This window comes from Apium graveolens, chromosome 10 (genome assembly GCF_009905375.1).
Source record: "Apium graveolens cultivar Ventura chromosome 10, ASM990537v1, whole genome shotgun sequence".
Taxonomy (NCBI): Eukaryota; Viridiplantae; Streptophyta; class Magnoliopsida; order Apiales; family Apiaceae; genus Apium; species Apium graveolens.
The window spans coordinates 46,873,004-46,880,664 of NC_133656.1; positions in this window are offsets into that span (position 1 = coordinate 46,873,004).

Below are 7,661 nucleotides of genomic sequence, written 5' to 3' on the forward strand. Positions count from 1 at the left end.
GGTCTTTTATAGGCTTCTTATTACGGTTTAGGGGTTTGTACCTTTTGATCTGGCCCTTAGGTGTGTCTTTTGGACTGTAGGACGTGTGGACGCCTATGATGAGCCGGTGTAATTCTGAATCCGGACCGTAGAAACATTCTGGATCCGGGCTACCTGGACGGTGGTAATATTTCCACGTATCCTGGGGTCCTTTAGTGTTACTATTATACGGGTCCTGGGCCCTTCTTATTGGGACTTTTGTTTTAATAACTGGGCCTGTGTTATTATAGGCTATCATTTGCCCCCCACTTCCTTTTACGGGTTTACCCTGATTGGGGAGTAGATTAGTTATTGTTGTGTCGCGACGCCTTAGGAAAAAATTTGGGGGTTTTCTTTGATTTGTTTCCCCCTAACCCCGGGGTCTAATGGGAATAAGACTCCGGGGTTGACTTGGTTAGCCTCTTTGATTTGTATCCATGGCTTGGAAAACAATTGGGGGTTTTCTTTGATTTGTTGCTCCCTAACCCCGGGGTCTAATGGGAATAAGACTTCGGGGTCGACTTGGTTAGCCTCTTTGATTTGAATTTTGAATTTTGGATAAGGTTTGGTGAATAAGGACAGGCAAACATTTGATTTGACCGGACTCTAAAAAGTTGATGTTGAAAATCCAGGTTGTCAAGAAACTGTTGGGATTCCACCCGAAGTCAAAGATAGATATGTTTGTATATATATATATATATGTATCTTTGAGTGTATAAAGTTTTTTAACTTCCCCCCTTTTTTTCCTGAAAAGTCATGCCACGACATGATTACAGCATGGGTAATAACTGTTGCAGTTCTTTTCTGGGATGAATCGTATGGTGCCACGTGGATGTGATGTGACCCTTGTAAAAACTTTTCACCTCCTTCTGCTCCCCTATAAATACTTCCAAAACTCCTCTCTATATTCTTTTACGCGAACACAAGGATAAAAGCAGATATTGTTGGAGATTTTAAAGCTTTTATTGCGACTCGAAGCCTCACATTTCTCCTGATTTTTTGTAAGTTCTTTTCTTCTGTGTGCTTCTTTCTTGATTACTTTCACTTTTCCTCCATGCATGCCATCCTTTTGTACTAGTTTTGCTTTGATGTTATGTATTTTTTGTTCAAGTTTTGTGTTTGGAGGTTTGCAACTGTTATCAAAGGCACGAAGTTGAACTGTGTAGTTTTGTAGTTCTTTTGTGGTTTTTGTGGTTTCTTTGCGTTTGATTTGTATAAATAACATCGATTTGGCCAGTTTTTGTGTAAAAATATGGGTTTGTGGTAGTGTAAAAGTGTAGTTGGGTCCGGGGTATGTTCTTGATCTGTGTTTTTGGTTGTAGTTGTATGTATGTGCCATAGATCTTGTTTTTGGGTTTTGATTTTTGTATGAACTGTTTCTAAATCTCTCATGTTTCTTGTCTTGTTTTTGTTGTTGGGTTCGGGTTGGCATTGACTCTGGGGTACACATACATGTATATATAGTATATGCCAGGTAGTTACTTTAAGAATACTGCTAACCTTAGAATCTGGTATCCAGGGAAACCTAGTGGTTTAAGTGAACTATTATCGAACCTCCCTTCTTCTTCTTGTTCTAATAGTAACTATTCAGAGATGCCTCCCCGAGCTGAACACTTGTTCAAGTTTTGGCCCAAACTCTAGTTCAAGGACCCGGGGGTACCTTGTCGAATTTAGATGGGTCCTGGGAGGACGTTGACCAATATTTCGTCCAGTGTTGTAATAACCCCAAAAATTTTGGACTTTTTGTAACCCTTATGAATAGTGATTTTGCTGATTATGCTGAATAAGAAAACTTTTCATGCCACACTTTGTAGAGGTTCTTTTATTGTTATTCTGAGATCTTATTAGTACTCTATATGGTATATAAGTGTATGTAAAGATCGTTAGAATCCAAATTCGAACACTTTGATTTTTCCCGAAAACCCACAAGATACAGAAAGAATTAAGTATAAGGTAACATGATTAAAATGATTTTAATTCAAGGATTATAAGAGAGGATCATAAAAGGAATATAAAATATTGAGAAAGGTTTAAGGGAACCTAAGTAATGATATCCCGGGTGTGATCCCTCAAACGATAAACGAGAACAAAACTTAAGCGAACCGTATAACAGATCAGCGATCATTAGCCAAGTAATTAGGAGTTAATCAAAGGGGTTAGTGGAGGATGATGTCATCACACCAACAAGAGGAGGACAAGTGTAACAAGATGACATAAGTAGATGACATAAGCATGACCAAATGGGAAGGGTTGGTTGGTTGATTGTGAGCCACACAATTTTTACCATGGTAAAAGATTAATTAACAAACAAAAAGGAAGCAACCAAGCAAACACATTCATTTCTCTTCCCCCCATCTCCTTGCTCACAGTTTTTTGAAGAAAAACAAGAAGAAAAATTTCCAAACCCAAGCTCCACTCAATCATAATCCAAGAGGTTTGTTTCCTTGGATTCTATATTTCAAAACTAAGAAGAGCAAGTGGTTTGAGTGCTTGAATCCAAGGTTTGCTAGATCAAATAAATCATTTTAGTTTAGGGTGAATAGTAACTTTCAAGAACAAGTTTTTTATTCTTGATTTTATTTGTAAGGTCAAGGTAGCTTAAGCATAGATTAAGGCTTCCATGGGCATTCCAAGGATCTTTCATTGATTAAAAGCTTCAAGGAAGGTATAAAACTTCAAACCCTAGTTTTACTTTGAATATTTAGGAGTGGTTTTGATTAATATAGTTCATGAGAAGCATGATGCTTGTGTGTTTAAAGTTTGGTTGGGTTTTTAGTGATTTGGATGATTGAATCTTGTTTATAGTTAATGAAACTTAAGTATAGTTAGTAGTTCATGTTTGTGGTTGAATAAATTGGAAAATCTTGAGGATATGGACTGATGTATTAAGGTTTGGATGAAGTTTGGTTGTATTGGTGGTTATGGGTTGATTTGTGGTTGATTGTGGATTGATTTGGAGTGGTACAAATTTGGTAATCGCGTAAACATAGCCGTCGTAATGCCCGATTTACCTTAGACTGCTTTTGTTCTTAACATCAGGACCCGTGAACTCACTGTTAGATTCTGACAACTGGCATGTTTAGATAGTTCATGTTACGAGCTTCGTTTTAAAATGTGGTTCGCTTGAATCTGATGTACGGTTTAGGAAAAACGACCGTTTTAAGTAACGGCGTTTCGCGAACGAACCATTACCCCTCGCCTTACTTTGAAACCTTGGTTAAGGCCTTTAAATGACTAATTGGAGTATGAAACAATTGTGTAAAGTGGATTAGGCAGTTGGTAGGGTACTCGCGAAAGAATTGCCTTAAAATTCTTAATGGTTAAATTATTAAAAATGGTGGAGCCAAGGGTACTCGAACGACTTAGATGATTCGTTAAGCGTAGAAGTGACCATAAGCAAACGTTAGCGTTCAATTGGTTAAAGTCTAGTTTCTTAAGCGACCGTGGTTTAATTCTGACTTATGTCGTTGTTCATAGGTTATCGGACCCACTCTAAGCTTAAGTCTAACCGGGAACACTCAGGCAAGTTTTCTACCCGTTATACTGTTGTTGTGATGTATATATGCATATGCATTATCTTGTGATAAGTGCATGATTGTTATTAGCAAATCTTGCGATATATTGGAGCATGCTGATATGGTATATATGCATGCCTGTTTCGTAATCTTGATATCTAATTGTTGATTCAAATGCTTATAAGTTGCATAATACTTATGCTAGAGATAAGCAGTAGTTGCGTATACCCTTAGTATAGGGGACCCAAAGGTGAACATTTTCTAAACCGGGAGTGGATGTTCCCGAGTATAATATATATATATATTATATATATATATATATAGATAGTTTTCAAAACTATTAATCGAATAAGGTTAATTCGATAACTTTATTTTATTTAATGAATATTATTTTGGATATTCATTCGAGGACTTATGACTCCGCTTATTTTATTAAATGAATATTATTTTGAATATTCATTCGAGGACTTATGACTCCGCTTCTTTTATTAAATAATATTCTTTATTTTATTAAAGAATAATGTTTCGATAATCAAACTTATTTTTGATTATTCAAATAAAGATCGTACTTTCGTATAAGTATATCTTTGGTTATTTATTATTCATTTCAAGTATAAGTTTTAAAACTTCTACTTCAATTATTTTTATAAGGATTATCCTTATGGGAATATTATTTAAATAATAATATTCAGATATTTTCTAATATATCGGGACTGATTTATTTCATTAAATCAGCATTACTCCAAACATTCTTAAAAATGTTTTCGAGTCTTCAAAATGATTTTAAAAGTTAGAGCGGATCCCAAAACTCGTTTTCAGATTTAAGATCTTCCTTTCGAAGGAGACTTGAATATTCGCTCAAAAATCTAAGGGATCCGGCTCTGTGGTGTATTTTATATTCGCAACGAGGTTGCTGTTTTGGGAAAACAATTTGATTACTTGCCCAATGTTCGGGAAGTAAGTCCATCTAATTGAGTCGGCATAAGCGACAGGCCGGAGTATGGTCTATCAAAGTGTAAGTGGCTGGGTGGCAGTCCATCAACGCGTAAGAGGCCGGGTGGCGGTCCAGCACAAGGTCCTAATGTGGCCAGGGTGATGACCGGTGGGGGATTCATCCATCTACTAGTAGAAAAGGTTACTTATTGGTATCTTTGCCTGATCAGCAAGATATCGGGTTTATGCCAAAATTCTTTTCTTTCCAAATTCATTGGATATTACAACTCTGTTCATACTTTACATTACCGAGGTTTTCAGGAAATGTATGAGAGATATATATATGGATTTATATCGGGACTTAATGAAGTATCTCGTAACTTCATTTCATTCAATAATATTTCAAAGATTGAATCTATTCAAGTCTTATCTTGTAGTCTCATCCGTGTGATGAACTTTTGAAACTGATTATACCTTGAACGGTGGTAGTTCAAGTAGTATTCGGAAAAAATTTAAGTATATTGGAGTATCTTGTAACTTCATCTTCTCAACTTATATCTGGTTAATGATTATCTTATGCATGACAAAGATTTTCACAAAAACGTTGAGACAAGGTTAGATATATGAGATCACCTTGCAACGATATTTTTATACAGTTATAAACTGGAACTCTATGTATATTATGCATGGAAGAGGGCTTGCAAGATTTTGAAAAGTATATATACATATATACAGAATATTTTGCGACTTGGTCGCAATAAGATATCAAACTTGGTTGATTTTTACTTGACCAGGACTTTCATGAGTACTATGAGGATGCTCACATATTGTAAATCATTATACATATTATTTCGGTGGGCTTGTTGCTCACCCTTACTTTCTTCTTTCATCACACAACAACATATAGACAAGATGAACAGGACCAAGCTCCCAATTTGCGAGTGGATAGGAAACGTTCCACAGTTTCCTGTAGGCGTTCATGCCACTGTAGCTGAGGTAGAAATTACCAATAGGATAGGCTTTCAACTTCTGATGTACCAGACTGATGTATCTATATGAATTGTAATAATGGCAAAGAAATGTAAATTTATTCAGAAACCTTTTTAAGGTGTAACGGTTTATAATTGTGGAATAAAATGACTTGTGTTATTTTTGGTATTCATCTCTGAGACTATAACTTGTAGTATGTGTGTGTGTATATTGTCGGATCACGGTACGCAGTGGTTGGTTGTTTATTAAGATTAAGAGTTGTTAAGGGAATTGGAACTCGTGACAACCCGGATCCCCGACCCCGAATTTGGGGGTGTTACAGAAATGGTATCAGAGCTAGGCGTTATAAACCTCAGAGATGATGTGACGTTAAGATAATAAGTTCACTAAGATAATAAGAACTCTTGCCAAGTTCATAGTCGGACTACCTAACGTAGTACTGACAGTTAAAACCCTTATGGGAACCCTTATAAATATCGTGATAAGAGCGTAGTTCATTATCGTATATGGTAGCGGGACTTCGAACCCTGAGGTTGAGGAGCAACAACGCGATGATGTTTTATTAATTATTGGAGATCAGATTGTGGATTCGAGAGAGCGTCCTAACACGGGACCAGATGATGTTCATATTGAGGATGTAGCGGTTAAAGATGTTGTCCTAGAAGGGATTATTGCTGAGAAGGATCCCGTGGAGGATCTTGACAAGAATGAATAAAGGACCACTGAGGAATTGATAACCATGGTTAGGGCGACTACCAGAGGTAGGATTGGCCGGTCACTACCGGAGGTTCGTTCAAGTTTGTAAAGATAGTAGCCCCTTTAACGCGGCTTACTCGTAAGACTGAGATGTTCGAATGGACATAAAAATACGAGATCAGCTTTTAAGAACTAAAGCAAAGGTTGGTGACGACCCCTATTTTGGCGTTGCCGGATGGAAAAGGAGATTTTGTGATGTGTAGTGACGCTTCGCGTAAGGAATTAGGGTGCTTCTTATATAGCACAGCAAGGTAATCGCGTACGAATCAGGAAAATTAAGGGAATATAAAATTCGATGTCCCCACCCATGAGCTTGGGCTCGTGGTAATAGTTTTGCCCTAAAGATTGAAGGCACTACTTTTATGGAGAGAAGTGCGAGATTTACACAAGCCATAAGTGCTCTAGTGTATTTTCACGCAGAAAGAGCTCAACATGCGCCAGAGGAGGTGGTTAGAGCTAATCAAGGATTACGATTATGAGATTCTTTATCTTTCAGGGAAAGCCAAAATGGTGGCTAATGCCCTTAGTATAAAAGAGAGACTCAAGATGAAAATGTCTTTGGGAGAGTTGATAAGAGATTTTGAGAAAATGGAAATAGAAGTGAAGGTAACCGGAGCCGGTATCGAAAAGCTGTTTGAGATTGCATTACAGCCGGAATTATTGGAGAAGATCATATTGTGCCAAGAAAAAGGGATGAATAGAGGCAGAGAACCCATGACCAGAGAAGAGATTAATACCTAGAAAGATGATGAGGGAATAATGAGGTATCCCTACAGAATTTTGGTTCCAAACATTCAAGAGCTTAAGGACAAGATCTTAGATGAAAGCCATAGTTCGAGGAATAAGATTTAGGGCAAACCCTGAATGTGATAGTCAGGGAGGTCACCATCAAGAAAGAAAGAACCCATAACATAATGGAAAACAAGGATTTTAATGTATAAGATAACCGTGATTAGGGGAGAAGGATGAAACATTTCATACTGAGAAAACAGAAGTCGAGCAAGATAGGGAGAACCGGGATGGTACTCCTATGGGACAATTCATGGACCTGCCTAAACAAAAATTATACTTTTATTCCCCAACACCATCCTGAGGAAACAATGCGGTGGGAAATTCTTTCAGGACCTTTAAGTCACTAAGCTCTCAGAGTTCCAAGGAACAAGCTTACCTAGCCGAGGCAAGAGCCTGGCCAAAGGAAATCGAGGACTGATTTTATATTCTAAATGATTGATGAAGCGCAAAAGACTATTTTTGTCACTTACCTTCCTAAGAGAGAGGCAACCCGCTGTTGAAAGACCAAGAACGGCACAGAGCCAGAGGTTAGAATATACTGATTAAAGTTCAGTCAATTGTTTTCGGGAAAGTAATTCCCAAGGTTATGGAGATAGTGTAAAATCTTTAGAGCCAGAACAAAGGCGGACGAGTATGATGAATTATGAAGCTAAGTTG